The 17370-nt window shown below is 37.0% G+C and overlaps 1 pseudogene; it reads left to right on the top strand.

Annotated features, from left to right (window-relative positions):
- Window positions 1–506: 506 nt before the first annotated feature.
- LOC143381531 (calmodulin-like) lies at window positions 507–16634 on the top strand (annotated as a pseudogene).
- Window positions 16635–17370: the final 736 nt, after the last annotated feature.

Here is a 17370-nt window from a genome sequence, read left to right as displayed (position 1 = left end):
ATTACATCATTATTTTGAAGCCAGATTTACAGATAGGTAGTTAGTGTAGTTAGGTAAATTGGGTCTAATATCAAGTAAAATCAAGAATGAAGGCCATATTGAGAATGGAGTCCAGGAAAAGGGAAATTGAAAATGTCCCCAAGGCCCAAGCCCATCCCAAGGAAATGTTAATGAAGCAGCTCCCAGCAAACGTGGAGATGCTAATCCAAAAGCCCTTCCTGCCCAGATTACTCCTTCAGCCCACAAGTCCCCCATCGTTTGGGCCTTCCCACCTACATTCCATCACTACAAGATAACAGAACAAAGGCCAGGAATGCGACAGGAATGGGGGAAAGCTGAAAGAAGACCTTAGCTATAAAAGAGGGAAGATCTTGCCCTTCCACGGATTCCACCTCTTGGGTCCCCTTCTTCCTCTGGGGAGAAGTCTTTTCTGCTGTCCTTAATAAAGCTTCTACTTTCCACTCTAAACTTGCCTCGGTGTGCTTCTCTGTTGTTATACTTCAGCAATGGGGAAGCAAGGACTCTTCACCGGTAAGGTAAACAGTGGTAACAATTTCCTCTACAAATATAAAGTTTGTCTCACTCCTATTTTTACATTAAGTAGATATTTTCCAGTGTGCTATTTCAATCCCCTTGGTTGTTTTTTCATTTGTTTGTTTGTTTGTTTGTTTTCCTTAAAATAGTTTTAGTTATTTTTTAGCAGTTCTCTTGAGGGTTATAATCAACATTCTAACTTATAAGAATCTAGTTCAGACTACTACCAACTTAATTTCAACGGTATTTAAAATTTTATCCTGTACAGGCTGATTCTCACCATCTGCTTTTATGTTATTATTGTCATCCTTAAGTTTACATGCCTATTAACATAGTTTTATGATTTTTGTTTTGCATTGTTGTCTTTTAAATCAAAAAAGAGAAAAAAAGAAACACAAAGCACATTTATACTGTCTTCTATATTTGTATATCATGCAAATGCCATGATTTTGAAGTGTGAACGTCCTTTCATTTCAGCCTGAAGGTCTCCCTCTTAGCCTTTTAGTAAGGAGGGGTCTATTAGTCGCAAACTTCATCAGCTTTTGTTTATTTAGGAATGTCCTAATTTCACTTCTGTTTTTTAATGTAGCTTTGCTGTACATAAAATTCTTGTTTGACAGACTTTTTCTTACAGCATTTTAAATATATCATCCCACTGCCTCTGCCTCCATTTCTGAAGAAATATCAGCTATTAATCCTATTGAGACTACCTGGTATATGATATGTCACTTCTCTCTGGTTTCTTTTAAGATTCTTCAGTTATGACAGTTTGGTTATCATGTGTCTAAATGTGGATCTTTTTAATTTATCATACTTGGAGTTAATTGAGCTTCTTGTATAGAAAGAGAAATGTTTTGTTATGCTCGAATTCGGGACCCCCAAAAGACCACCAGAGACCAAGATCCATGTAAGCAGCAGAGAGGTATTTATTGCGAGCTAGCTCAGTCCTCCGCCTGCACACAGCAACCGGTGAGAGGCCTCAAGCCCAGGGTTTGCAGCAGATTTATACACTCTTTGGGGAAGGTAGGGACTTCGCATACATCATAGCATCTCTTAGCAAATCATCACACATTGCAGGAAAAATCATAAAACAACTCTAAAACATGATTAGCACATTAACTGGCAGGAACAAGTTGGGTAGGGGTGATTGGTTACTACAAGGGGGGATTTGTTTGAACTGATTGGTTTAAACCACAAGGGATGTGCATGCTGAACTACATGGTTTCCCAGCATATTATCAACCACCATAAACTACTGGGGGGTCATCTGGCATCCCAGGTATTTTCCCTGTCTCATGCTGATTGGTGGTTGCTAGGGGGTTGCTATGGGTCCTCACCTAGCCTAAGTCAGGGACACATGGTGCTGCAGATCTCTCCTGTTATTTGTAGATAAACAACTCAGCAGGGTGGATATGTGCCTAGGAGTGCTCTGTGGATCTTTCCAAGTATAAGGGTCACGCCCCCTTCCTTGGACAGACTTTGCTCTGAGGTAGAGGCTGGTTTCTCAGTTTCTCATCAAACTTGGAAGTTTTCAGTCATTATTTCTTCAATTATTTTTCCTGTCCCCTTTCCTCCTTTCTTTCTGGGAATCTCATTACGCATATTTTGTATGCTTAATGGTGTCCCATGTGTCTCTTAGGTTCTGTTGATTTTTTTTATTATTCTTTTTTCTCTTTGTTAAGTAGACTGCACATTTTCAGTTCACCCTAATTTGTGTTCACTAATTCTTCTGCCAACTCAAATCTGCTGTTGAACAGATATAGTTTTATTAATGTAATTTTTTAAATAGACAACATGCATTACAATTCTTATTACACATATACAGTACAATTTTTCATATCTTTGAATTTAGAGTATGTTCACACCAAATCATGCCTTTATACATGTACCTTTTTTGCAATTTTTCATGTCTGTTTATATATAAAGTATGTTGACACCCAATTTAAGTCTTCATACATATACTTTGGATAATGATGTCCATCACATCCACCGCCCTTGTTAATGCCCTGCTCCCTCTCTTTCCCTCCCACCTCCCTGTCCTATCTAGAATTCATCTAATCCTCCCATGCTCCCCCTCCCTACCCCACTATTAATCAGCCTCCTTATATCAGAGAAAACATTTGGCTTTGTTGTGGGGATTGGCTAACTCCATTTAGCATTATCTTCTCCAACACCATCCATTTACCTGCAAATGCCATGATTTTATTCTTTATTAATGCTGACTAAAATTCTGTTGTGTATATATGCCACATTTTTTTTATCCATTTATCCACTAAGGGCATCTAGGTTGGCTCCACAGTTTAGCTATTGTGAATTGTGCTGCTATAAACATTGATGTGGCTGTGTCCCTGTAGTGTGCTGTTTTTAAGTCCTTTGGGACTGAGGAGAGGGATAAGTGGGTCAAATGGTGGTTCCATTCCCAGATTTCCAAGGAATCTCCATACTGCTTTCCATATTGGCTGCACTAATTTGCAGTCCCACCAGCAATGTCTGAGTGTACCTTTTTCCCCACATCCTCTCCAACACTTATTGTTTGTATTCTTGATAGCTGCTATTCTGACTGGAGTGAGATGAAATCTTAGAGTAGTTTTGATTTGCACTTCTCTGATTGCTAGAAATGATGAGAATTTTTTCATATATTTGTTGATTGATTATGTAATTTCTTCTGAGAAGTTCTATTCAGGTCCTTGGCCCATTTGTTGATTGGGTTATTTGGGGTTTTTTGGTGCTTAGCTTTTTTATTTATATATCCTAGAGATTAGTGCGCCATCTGATGTGTGAGGGTTAAAAATTTGCTCCAGGATGTAGGCTCTCTGTTTATTTCATAGATTGTTTCTTTTGCTAGGAAGAAACTTTTTAGTTTGATTCCATCCACTTATTGATTCTTGGTTTTAATTCTTGTGCTATAGGAGTCTTATTAAGAAAGTTGGGGCCTAATCCCACATGATGAAGATTAGGGCCTACTTTTTCTTCTATTAGATGCAGAGTCTCTGGTTTATCCTAGGTCTTTGATACACTTTGAGTTGAGTTTTGTGCATGGTGAGAGATAGGGGTTTAATTTCATTTTGTTTCATATGGATTTTCAATTTTCCCAGCACCATTTGTTGAAGATGCTATCTTTTCTCCAGTGCATGTTTTTGGCACCTTTGTCTAATATAAGATAATTGTAATTGTGTAGGTTAGTCTCTGTGTCCTCTATTCTGTACCATTGGTCTACCAGTCTGTTTTGGTGCCAATACCATCTGTTTTTGTTACAATTGCTCTGTAGTATAGTTTAAGGTCTGGTATAACAATGCAACATACTTCACTCTTCCTGCTAAGGATTGCTTTAGCTACTCTGGATCTCTTATTTTTCCAGATGAATTTCATGATTACTTTTTCTATTTCTATGAAATAGAAAAATACACTTGCAGTAAAAAATGCCATTGGAATTTTGATTGGTATTGCATTAAATCTGTATAGTGCCTTTGAAAGTATGGTCATTTGATAATATTAATTCTGCCTATCCAAGAGCAAGGTAAATCTTTCCATCTTCTAAGATCTTCTTGACTTCTCTCTTTAGGGTTCTATAGTTTTCATTGTATAGATCTTTCACCTCTTTCATTAAGTTGATTCCCAAGTATCTTTTTTTTTATTTTTTGAGGTTATTGTGAATGGGGTAGTTTTCCTCATTTCCTTTTCAGAGGCTTTGTCACTGATGTACAGAAATGCCTTTGATTTATGGGTGTTGATTTTATATCCTGCTACTTTGATGAATTCATTTACTAGTTCTAAAAGTTTTCTGTTGGAGATTTTTGAGTCTTCTAGGTATAGTGCTAATTTAAGTTCTTGTTTTCCTATACATATCCCTTTGTTTTCTTTCGTCTGTCTAATTGCTCTGGCCAGTGTTTCAAGAACTATGTTGAATAGAAGTGGTGAAAGAGGGCATCCCTGTTTTGTTCCAGTGTTTAGAGGGAAAGCCTTCAATTTTTCTCCATTTAGAATGTTGGCCTGAGGCTTAGTGTAGATAGCCTTTACCGTGTTGAGATATGTTCCTGTTATTCCTAATTTTCTAGTGTTTTGAACATAAAGGGGTGCTGTATTTTGTGAAATGCTTTTTCTGCATCCATTGAGATGGTCATATGGTTCTTATCTTTAAGTCTATTGATGTGATGAATTATATTTACTGATTTCCGTATGTTGAACCAACCTTGCATCCCTGGGATGGATCTCACTTGATCATGGTGCACAATCTTTTTAATATGTTTTTGTATTCAATTTGCCAGAATTTTAATGAGAATTTTTGCATCTATGTTCATTAGAGATATTGGTCTAAAGTTTTCTTTCTTTGATGTGTCTTTGCCTGGTTTGGGGATAAGGGTGATATTGACCTCATAGAATGAGTTTGGAATTACTGCTTCTTTTTCTATTTCCTAAAATAGATTGAAGAGTATTGATATTAGTTATTCTTTAAAGGTCTTGTAGAACTCAGCTGTGTATCCATTCGGTCCTGGGCTTTTCTTGGTTGGTAGGCTTTTGATGGCTTCTTTTATTTCCTCACTTGATATTTGTCTGTTTAAATTGTGTATATCTTCCTGATTCAATCTGGGCAAATTGTATGACTTGAGAAATTTGTCGATGCCTTCAATGTCTTCTATTTTATTGGAGTATAAGATTTCAAAATAATTTCTAATTATCCTCTGTTTTTCTGTAGTGTCTGATGTGATATTACCTTTTTTATCATGTATGCTGCTAATTTGAGTTCTCTCTCTCCTTCTCTTTGTTAGCATGGCTAAGGGTCTGTCAATTTTACTTATTTTTTCAAAGAATCAACTTTTAGTTTTGTCAATTTTTTCAATCATTTCTTTTGTTTCGATTTCCATTGATTTTAGCTCTAATTTTAATTATGTTTTGCCTTCTACTGCTTTTGCTACTAATTTATTCTTTTTTCTAGGGCTTTGAGATGAGGTATGAGGTCATTTATTTGTTGACTTTTTGTTCTTTTAAGGAATGAACTCCATGCAATGAATTTTCCTCTTAGTACTGCTTTCATAGTGTCCCAGAGATTTCAATATGTTGTGTCTATGTTCTCATTTACCTCTAAGAATTTTTTAATCTCCTCCTTGATGTCTTCTGTAACCCATTGTTCATTCAGTAGCATATTGTTTAGTCTCCAGGTGATGGAGAAATTTTTGTTTTTTATTTTGTCATTGATTTCCAATTTCATTCCATTATGATCTGATAAAATGCATAGTAGTATCTCTACTTTTTTGTATTTGTTAAGAGTTGCTTTGTGGCATAGTATATGGTCTATTTTAGAGAAGGATCCATGTGCTGCTGAGAAGAGAGTGTATCCACTTGATGCAGGTTATAATATTCTATATATGTCAGTTAAGTCTAAGTTATTGATTGTGTTATTAAATTCTATAGTTTCTTTATTTGATTTTTGTTTGGAAGATCTATCCAGTGGTGAGAGAGGTATGTTAAAGTCACCCAAAATTATTGTGTTGTGGTCAATTTGACTCTTGACCTTGAAGAGTTTGTCTGATGAACATAGCTGCATGATTGTTTGGGGCATATGTACTTATGACTATTTTGTCTGGTTGGTGTATGGTTCCCTTGAGCAGTATGTAGTGTCCATTTTTAACCCTTTGGTTCTTTTCTAGTATTGATATTCTCTGTTTCATGGGACTTTGGTTCCATATACTCCTTTAATTCTTTAGATATGATTTTCTTAGTTCTTTGAACATATTTTAGGTAGCGGATTTAAATCTTATTTAGCAGTATAATGTATGGACTTCTATTGACTGCTTTCCCCCCGCCCCACCTCCCACCATATACTGGATCATCATTTCCTGTTTCATTGCAAGTCAAAACTGGAAATTTTAAATAATGTTAATATGGCTTTTTTGGAAATAAGTGTCTGTTCACTACCTGGGATTTTTTTTTTTTTTTTAATTGCCATGTGCTGTTGATGTCGCTCTTATTTGTTTGGTGACTTTCCTGAACTAATACTCTAAACTCTATTCTGTGTCTTATGTGACTGCAGAATTCTCTAGTCAGTTAGCCTGGTAGGCAGATGATGATTATGCATAGCTTTCTGTTACTGCCTGGAACCAGTAAGTCTCACTGTCTTTGCCAAGGGGCTCTGTGTACATTTTGGAGGATGCTTTCAAATCTCAGCTAAGTAGTTGAAAACTTTGCCTCAGCCTCCAGTTTTGCTCTTCAGAGCCTTGAGGTCAACCAGAAGGAAGAGTTTAGAGTTTACTCAGGTGGGTCCTAAGATATGCACAGCCCTGGGCATGCAAGTGGCCCTCTATATTCCCAGGAAGGCAAAAGGGCTCTAAAAAGCCTCCTGTGGACTTCACATCACACAGTTTTTCCTTTTGCATTTTTTTGATTGTTATTTTCCCAAACTATTATCACTACCCTCAGGTGGTTGTGAAGCTAAACAACACCACTGATTGAATTTGACAATTACCCTTGGGAAAAGTTGTTTTCACTAGGCAAGATCTGAGACAGATTAAATAAAGACAACTCTCTTGAGTGGGAAATCCCTTACAGGCCAAATGGGGACAGTTCCCTGGGAATGGGTCTCTGGGGTAGCTCTATCCCATTCTGGCTCCTCCAGTGGTTTCTAGGCCACTGGCTTTTACCTTTGTTGTGGGCTGTTAGTTTCTAAGGTAATTGCAGAACTGGGGAGGGAAGCTGAAAACAGGGCAAGCAAAATGCCACAAAGCTGGTTGTTCTGACCAAGATTCAGATGTTTTTCTTGAGTAAACGCTCCCCAGACTCTGGCAAGTTTTGCTAATTTCCAGAGTTCTGACAGAGTTGATTTCAACATTATTGACAATGTTCTCAGTGGTGTTATGGGGAAGATGTTCTGAGGTCTCTAGTCCACCATTCTCATTAACACCCTTTTCACATGCTTTTGGAACTATAGTTTTAGCTTTATTTGTCAAACATAAATTAGGAAACTCGGGAAAAAGAAAAATTCATTGCATTTAACTACATTTTTGTTCGTGATATTTCTTTTCCTTCCTGATACTCAAAGATTTCTCCTTTTATGGGTTTCCATTTAGAGAAATTCCTTCAGTCATTCTTTGAGATTAGATCTGGTGTCAACAAAGTCGTAGTTTTCCTTCATCTGGAATTTTTTGATTTTCCCTTCATCCCTGAAAGATATTTTCACTGGATATAAATATGGATTCCCAGTTACTCTTTTTTCTCAGTACTTAACTATTGCGCCACTTCTTTCTGGTCTCCATAATTTTGATTTTCATAAATCTACTCTCACGTGAAAATTTTTTCCTACAGGTAAGAAGGTATTTTTCTCTCGTTGCTTTCAAAATTCTTTAAAAAGTTTACAGAGATCTTACTATGTTATGTCTTGGTGTGAATTTCTTTGGGTTTATCCCACTGGCTTCACTCAATCTCTTGAACATTATAGTATTATGGGCCCTGCCAAATTTTGGAAATTTCAAGCATTATTGTATGGCATACTTTTCCAGTCCTATCATCTCCCTTCTCTCCAGGAATAATTATTGCAAAACACACTGGCCTGGCACGGTGGCACATGTCTATAATCCCAGGGACTTGGAAGGCTAAGGCAGGAGGATCACAAGTTCAAAGCCAGCCTCAGCAATTTAACAAGAATCTAAGCAACTTAGCAAGAATCTATCTCAAAATAAAAAATAAAAAGAGCTAAAAAAAAAAAAACAAAAAAAACTCTTTTATCTTTCTGACATAACAATCATTTCAGCAACTCAATGAAAAATCGCCCCTGGGTTCAATCCCCAGTCCAAAAAAAAAAGAGAGAAAGAAAAAAAATCACACCACATTATGTTGTATTACTCTATGATAAGTGTAGTTGTATTAAGAATTTTTATCTATAGTCATAAAAAAGGATCTAATTTTTATAGATTTTGGAATCATGATTGTGGTAGCTTTATAAAACAAATTGTGGGAAATTCCAATTTTCCCTACATTCTGGGAAAGTTTAAATCAGACATGAAATTATATATCTTAATAGAAAGCATTTCTCAAAATCCACTTGGACTTTGTTTAGTAGATACTATCAAAGTACTTTTCTTACCTATTCTGTGTTTTTGTTTGTTGTTTTGTTCTGTTTTTAATCTGTTTACTCTTCTGCTCCTGTTAATTTTGATGCTTGCTTATTTTTGGTGGCTTCTATAACAAAATATCACAAATCAGGTAGCTTAGAAGCAACAGGAATTTATTTCTCACTCTTCTGGAGTATGGGAAATCCAAGCTCAAGGAGCCAGCAGATTCATTGCCTGGTAAAACCTGCTTCCCTGGTTCTTAGAGGGTGCCTTTTCCTCATGTCCTCAGACAGTGGATGAGGTGAGGAATCTCTCCAACCTCTTTTAGAAGGGCACTAATCCCACTGAGGCCTGCACCTTCATGACTTACCTCCCAAAGCCCCACTGACGAGGTTGCTACAGCGCACAGGCAGCTTAGCCACAGCAGGGCGGAAACACCTCGCTGCTCCCTCTGCTCTTCCTAAGGCTGATCCGCTGACGGAAGAGCAGATCGCTGAATTCAAAGAAGCTTTCTCCCTGCTTGATAAGACAGCGCTGGCACCATCACAACAAAGGAACTTGGAACTATCATGAGGTCACTGAGTCAGAACCCAGCAGAAGCCGAATTGCAGGGTGTGATCAATTAAGTGGCTGCTGATGGTAGGCACCATTGATTTCCCAGACTTTTTTACTATGATGGGTATAAAAATGAAAGATACAGATGGTGAAGTGGAAATCTGGAAGGCATTCTGAGTCTTTGACAAGGATGGAAATGGTTATATCAATGCAGCAGAACTACGTCACGTCCTGACAAATTTAGGAGAAAACTGACAGAAGAAGCAGGTTGCAGTGGCACACTCCTGTAATCCCAGCGGCTCAGGAGGCTGAGGCAGGAGGATCCCGAGTTCAAACCCAGCCTCAGCAACTTAGTGAGGCACTAAGCAACTCTGTGAGACCCTGTCTCTAAATAAAATACAAAAAGGGGGCTGGAGATGATGTGGCTCACTGATTGAGTGGCCCCGAGTTCAATCCCTGGTAACTTTAAAAAAAAAAAAAAAAACTAACAGATGAAGAAGTAGATGAAATGATCAGAGAAGCAGATACTGATGCAGATGGCCAAGTCAACTATGAAGAATTTATGCAGATAATGACTGCAAAAATGAAGACTTACTTTCAACTACATTTCCACCCCCCACCCCAAGAAGAAATCAAATTGAATCTTTTACTTACAGCTTGCAAAAAAAAAAAAAAAGAAAGAAAGAAAAAAGCTCATTTATTCATTCTATTTCTATATAGCAAAACTGAATGTCAAAAGTATCTTCTGTCCACACACAAAATATCTGCATGTGTTGGTTGGTGGTCCTGTCCCCTAAAGATCAAGTTCCACAACAGTTTTACATTATAAATACTGTATTACCTTAATGATAAGGAAGTACTTAGTGGGCTCCTTAAAGTTTCATATGCTAATGATTAACACACTGTTTGGGCTGGCCAGTTTTTCATGGATGCAGCTTGATGATTGAGCACAATTAGGCGTTTGTATTAAGATCAAGAAATGAAAAAACAAATTCAAAACCTGTAAGATGGGTTCTAATTCAATTTGTTAGCATAAATTGTCATAGCTTGTTTACTGAAAACACATTTAAAATTGGTTTACCTCAGGATGATGTGCAGAAAATGGGTGAAGGATAAACTGCTGAGACCGTAGCCTCAGTAGAAGGATGGTCTTCTTGTACTTCATGTGCTCTGATCCACAGTGACAGTGACCCTGGTGGTAGGCCTGCATATGTTGGTTTGGCATTGTCTTCATTGCGTTAGAGTGAAATGGGTGTCAAATTGTCATTTTTTCACACAAATTTTTAATAAGTAATCTTTATCAAGGAAGCATCTTTGGGCTATTTTTAAAACCTTCTGAACCATGACTTGGAGCTGGCAGAGTAGGCATGGCTGTGGACTTCAGCACAACCATCAACATTGCTGTTCAAAAAATTACAATTTATGATATCCATCTCATTCCACCATCTTTTACCCCCATGCTCCTTCCCTTCCCCTCCCACCCCTTTGCCCTATCTAGAGTTCCTTTTAGCTGATCAACACAAGTGGGAGCCCTCAACTGGTGGAATCTGACGTTATCTCCAGGTAGAGAATGTCAACATTGAATTTAATTAGCTAGGATCCACTGTGGCAGAATTATTTGCTTCCTTGCTTGCTGGTAGGGAAAAATCCTCACACCTTTTAGGGTGATAGAAATGTTGAGAGCATAGAGGGAAAATACTTTGTTTCTAATAGATCCTATATCAAATATGAGCCAATCAAAACATCCATTATGATTTTTCCATAATTCCTAAGCATAAATATGCAATATATTCTTTTTTATCAATTAACTTTTTATTTTCCTTATAATTATAATTATCATGTAAAATTTTTATGGTACTTGTTACAGCAAAGAGGAACCTAAGGAAAAATGATTATAAAATGTAATGTGGGATTCTGGAACAGAAAAAGGAAGGTAAGGAAAAACTAAGGAGATTTTAATTAAATAGAGGCTACAGTTAATAATAGTGTATTAGTATTTATGAATTATATATCATAGTAACATAAGATTAATTATAGGGGAAAGTAGATGTGGGGTATATGAGAACTCTCTGTACTCTATAATTTTCCTATAAATACAATATATTCTTGAGAAGATTCCCCATGTTGAGGGAATTTGACACCTATTTTGCTTTTCCTCAACCTCCATGGAGAAATAATTTTTAAAAATATTACAACAACATTTAGAATGAGAGATGACAAGTACTGAACATTTACCTGGGTGGGGCATTGTGCTAGGCACTTAATATTGTATTGTCTCAATCATTTTTAAATGTAACTCTATTAATTAATTGTCATTAATATCCCCATTTTACAGATGAGGAAATGAAAATGTAGAGAGTTTACCAAAACTATCTTACTATAATACTACTTTATGGAATAAAAGACTAATCTTATATAGTAAAAATTTTTTTAAAAAGAAATTAGAATTTATGTCCATTCCAAGTTGCAAATGCTAGTCTTTTTTCCCCTCCAGTAAAAAGACCAGGGCTGGGGTTGTAGTTCAGTGGCTCGCCTAGCACAGGACCACATAAAAATAAATAAATAAAATAAAGATATTGTGGGCAAGTACAACTAAGAAAAAAATAAAAACAAAACAAAATGAAAGCTCATTAACTTGGGGGGAAAACCCATAAGAATTTGGGAAGATGACTCAAATGTATGAGTCATTGTACTGTTACGTGTAACTAATAAAAAAAAGTAATAAAAAAAAGAACTTTTAAAAAAAAGAATTTGGGAAGAACACAAACATTTAGACTATGGCATAGTTTACATTTTTTTCTAGAAAAGTATCTATTTCTGTATCTTTCATATATAACATCATTGAGTAACATATTACTTATAATTTTTATATCTTATAATTTTTAATATCTCTATTATATTTGTGGTTAGTTTTGCTTCCATTCATTTTCCTTAATCAAGCTTATTAGGAATTTTTATAAAAGAACCCACTTTTGCATATCTAATTTGTCTTTTACAGAAACTGTCTTTAATGTAAAGCTGGGACTATTTTAATGCCATTGATTCCAACTTTGATCTATATGAGCTGCCTCATTTTGCACGGTTCATTGCTTTGTTCTCCAGGTTTTTGACATAGGTGCGACCCCTTGTAGCTCCTCAAAGGTTAAGGCTATATGTGATTCATTTTTATTTTTCTTCAAAATGCCCATCATGTTGCCTGGCAGAACGTGTTTACAGTGACAGTAGCTGAATGAATGCCCACATGGAGAGGATACTGAAAACAAACTAAGAGAAACGTGTCTTTGTTTTTTCATAGTTTAATTTCCCAGGTATCAGATGTAGGGAAGGCATATCCAGGAAAAGCCTGGAAGTCAAACAGTGGAAGGTCACGTTGAGGTGTCATCGAAGAAGTGAAGGCTGCTAATCATTTCAGTTCCTCTGGGTGCAGCTCAGTTCATGTTCTAGTCCTTTCTCAGCTACACATTCAGCCTGTTACAAAGATGAAAAAATCCAGGAAGGAGGCTCTTTTACTTAAACACGCCTGTACTACAAACAAGAATATTCCCCCAACTTATGTAGTTAAAAGAAACCATGACCTAACTCCTCCCCAACTTAGGCATCTGAAACGATGCCGGAGACACCAAAAGTCGCATTCCGGGAGTGGGAAATTAATCATGGGAGCAATAAAAACAACTCAGTCTTGTTTGGAATCCCTTGCAAGGTACAAGTTTCAATGATTTGCTAATTGCCTCTAAACTCCTAAAAGCTAAGTGATGATTCTGTTTGTTCTTCCAGTTGCCTAACCATTGTGCCCATTAGATTGGACCTCCTCAGCTGATGGCCCCGTGTGCTATAAGAATCATCCATGTGAGACGTCAGAGTTTCCTGGAGAACATTTTTCTGGATAATGATTGAAAAATTTCTTCCCTCTTTCTGACATAACAATCATTTCAGTAACCAACACTTACAAGCCCCTTTGTGAATTGGGAGGATTGAGCAAAGGGGAAAAGGTACACTCCCTCCTTTGAGACTGGGGACACATGAGTACCTTAGAGACACAAGCAGCTCTTAAGACTTATAATTTCATCCACCTTACTGCAGGCTCACGGTGAGTCTGAGGTTGGGCCCAATTCACCTATTGGTAAATCTGAAATTCACTCCACAGCATTCTTAGGAGTCAGTTGTTCAATTTCTTATTCTAGTGATGGGGGAAGCCACCATGTGGCAGTCCACGAGGCATCTGCCCAGACAAGGCCTCTTTGTATTGCTCACACCTGCATCCCCAGTGCTTGGCTCCCAGTGGTACTTAATATATACCTGTATCTCTAGTGCTTGGAACTCAGTGGTGCTGAATAAATATCTGCTGAGCATATGAATGGTAGAACATTCTTTTGTTGAGCTAATCTCTGACTCCTTCTAAATTCTTCCCTTAGATGTATTTCTGCCCTTTGAGTCACACACAAAGACACCTTGTTATCCAGAGATGACTTAGATCTCTGGTCCCTCAAAAAACGGGCCACGTCCACGTGGGGATAAACAAAGACTGTCAAAAAGACATACAGACATAGTTTTGAGAGAATACATTTCCACATTCATAGGTAAACTTCTCTAAACTGATCCACCCGGGATTGGACTTTACAAATCAGAGATCTATCAGTAAGGTCTATCCCCCAACCCCACACCAATCCCTACCCTACTCCTGTCACAAGGACTCTTTTTTCACTTTGCTAAAGAAAGGCACATCTCATATTCATCCCAAATATTTCTCTGACACACTGGCAAGTGTGTAAGTGTTTGAAATGTTTGAGTCACATAACTAACATTTCAGTGAGTGAAGTAGTACATAACTTTGTATGCCACATGGTGTCCAATTCTTAGCCTTCAACAAAATTGAAGACAAACCTTATCAACTTTTCAGCTGATATATCACTGAAAATAATGTATGATGACAGGTCACTCTTTGATTCTTGACAATAGCTAGGAAGGCGTTCAAAGAACTAAGGGATATCTCTATATCAAAATTCCATTCTCATCTATTTATATAAAAGAACAAAGGTTCTCAAGGCTTAGATTCATAGAAACTAAAATTAAGTAATGTTCATCTTTGTATGCATGAACTAATCTATAAAAATATCCCAAACATCTCTTTAAACAATAAATTTACCATAAAACTTTACTTTTATGTACCATAATTATCCATACTTATAATATTTTAATGTCATTTTATCAATTGCATTCTAATAATAATTGCAATGATAATTCAACTTACCATAAATATTCTTGACTTGTATTAGAGTCTTATAGTTACACAAATTTTTAAAGGTATTTACATTTATATGCATATTTTTGCTGCAGGGAAGTATGATAATCAATAACAGACTTTTAGCCATAAAAATTATATTACAATAATATTGAATGGGGGAGTGTAAAATGAAAATACAATTCCAGGATAAAAGGAACAAGAGTAAGTTTCCAGCTATTAAAGAGCTAGGCTCAAACATATTTTCAAATTGATAATGATATCAAATTACAAGGTATTTAAATTTTATTAGATCTATTTAAGAGTATTGTACTATTTTTATTTTAAATTTGAATAGTTAAGATAAAAATTACATTCCTTGTAATTATAAAAATATAAAATAATTCAAGTGTCATCGTTAAAAATGAACATAATTTTTAAAATTCCTGGAGGACTATACAAATAAATTTAAGCCTGAGGGCCACAGCTTTGAGGTCGTCTCAGGCCTCTGCTGTCCATCTCACTGGCTACTCTGGATCATATTCCAACCACCTTTTACCTGGAAGAGAGCATGAATCTTTCAGGATCTTTCTTTTCCTGGACAGTCTTGAACTTGCGTCCAGGGCAGCCTCCTACAATAACTCTGTTATTTTGGTTCCTTTTTCAGAGTCTTGGTGGATGTCATCCCACCCGTGATTTATTACTCCTAGGACTCTAAGCTAGGTCAAATTTAAATTGGGATGAACCTACTGGAAAACATTGACATGGGTTTCGCTTTATCTTATTCAACAAAGAGTTCCACATTTAGATGGCACAGAAAAGAGGTAACAAAACAATAGCCATATCAGGCTTGCAGATGTGCTGAGTTTGAGATCCACTGAGTTTTTTAATACAGATGCTTCTCTTTTTACAATGGATTTACACCCCGATCTTTGCAAATATCTTTTAAGTCAAAGTGCATCAGATACACCTAAACTATTGAACATCAGAGCTTAGCTTCACTTATCTTAAATGGGCTCAGAACACTTTACATTAACCTGTGATTGAGAAAAAAGTCATCTAACACAAAGCCCATGTTATAATAATGTGTGAATATCTCATGTAATTTATTAAATACTGTGAGGAAAGTGAAAAACAGAAGAGTTATATGGTGTTACATTCTCACACTGTCATAAAGTAAAACAAAAAATCCTAAATGGAGCCATCATAAATTGAGGATTGTGCATATGTTTTCTCTCATGTGTAGAAGCTAGAGAGGAAAAAGAAAAAGAAAGGTAGGGGGTTGTCTTATGAACGTCAAAGGGAGATTAGCAGAGGGAAAGTACCAGGGGATAGAAAGAGGGGAGGGAGGGGGAAAGTGTTAGGGAGTGATATTGGCCAAATTATATTGTGATATTGTGTGAACGTATAAATATGTAGCAAAAAATCCCATCATTATGTACAACCATAATGCACTAATAAAAAATGTGGAAAGAGAAAAAATAATCTGGAGACTATCTGTATCTTCAAGAAGCATGCTAGGAGCTAGGTGCAGTGGTGCACACCTGTAATCCCAGCAGCTCAGGAGGCTGAGGCAGGAGGATCTTGAGTTCAAAGCAACAGCAATTTAGCAAGGCACTAAGCAACTCAGTTAGACTCTGTCTCTAAATAAAAAATAGAGCTGGGGATGCAGCTCAGTGGTTGAGTGCCCCTGAGTTTGATCGCTGGGAGGAGGAGGAGGAGGAGGATGCTAGGTCAGAGCTCCCACATGGCAATTCCATTGAGTGGAGATGTCACTGCCTTGTGCAGGGTGCCCCACCCAGCCTGTTTTGCCAAGCATGTGTTCAATGCCTGGCAACTGTGTCTGAGACCCAGACATGAAATTTTTTTCTATGTAATATAATAGCTATATGATATTATCACTTTATCATAGGTATCTTAAAACTGCAACATTAAAATGACAATAGGATAATAATGTTGGTAAGAAAATTTAAAACAAAAACACACATTCCGTTTCTCCAAAGAATTCTTCCTGGGTCATCATCAACTCTGGTTTCTGTAGTCCCTCTCTGCTCCTCAGCTCCCTGTGCCATCTCTAGAACCCCAACTACTTTTTCTGCATGGGTCCCCCAGATGTGTGAATGAAGACAAAAATCTGCAGAAGACTAAAATATTTATTCCATTCATAGGTTACCTCAGACGGAGCTGGAACTACAGAAGACACAAGAGTACTTTGAGGGATCTTGCAAGTGGATCACCTTGCATCAAGGGCCTGGGGAGTGCCACTCTGTGCAGAGTCTGGAGTGAATGAGGATGCACAGGTTCCACACACAGAACCAGAAAGCTCAGCAATGGAACATGAGCACCAGGCAGAGGGATCAGAAGCCAGTGATCCAGAGGTCCCCTTGAACTTTCCTGGTCTTCTCTGGGTGGGATTTCTTTCTAGGATCCATTACACATGCCTAAAATAATGAAACCAATACACCTCTGGTCAAATTCTCATGTGCTTTGGGGACCTCAGACATCAAGTCATTCCAGCTCCCCAGCCCCACTGGATTAAAAGGACAAAAACGATGGATTATCTTGTACTCCCATGTTTATAACAGTATTATTTACAATAGCTAAAAACATGGAAGCATCCACACTATGAAACATTCAAACCTAAAAAGGAAGGAAATCCTGAGGACATTGTGATGAGTGAAATAAGCTAGCCACCAAAAAAACAAATATTGTAGGAGTCAAATTCACGAGACAGTAAACAGGAAGGATTGCCAGAGTCTGAAGGGTGAGGCAATGGGAGCTGTTTAATGGGTATAGAGTTTCAGTTTTAAAGAATGAAAAGTTCTGGAGCTGGATGGTGTAACGGTTGTATGCCATTATGCATGTACTTAATATCATTGAACTGTACCCTTACGAATGGTTATGATGGTAAATTTTATGTTATATATATTTTACCATAATAAAAATGGGAATAAAATTAAAAATATTAAATTGAAGGAAACAAAGTTCAACTTTATCTAGTAGAAAAAAAAAAAAAAACAAC

The sequence above is a fragment of the Callospermophilus lateralis genome, chromosome 15 (genome assembly GCF_048772815.1).
Source record: "Callospermophilus lateralis isolate mCalLat2 chromosome 15, mCalLat2.hap1, whole genome shotgun sequence".
NCBI lineage: Eukaryota > Metazoa > Chordata > Mammalia > Rodentia > Sciuridae > Callospermophilus > Callospermophilus lateralis.
This window is presented reverse-complemented; position numbering and strand designations above follow the sequence as displayed.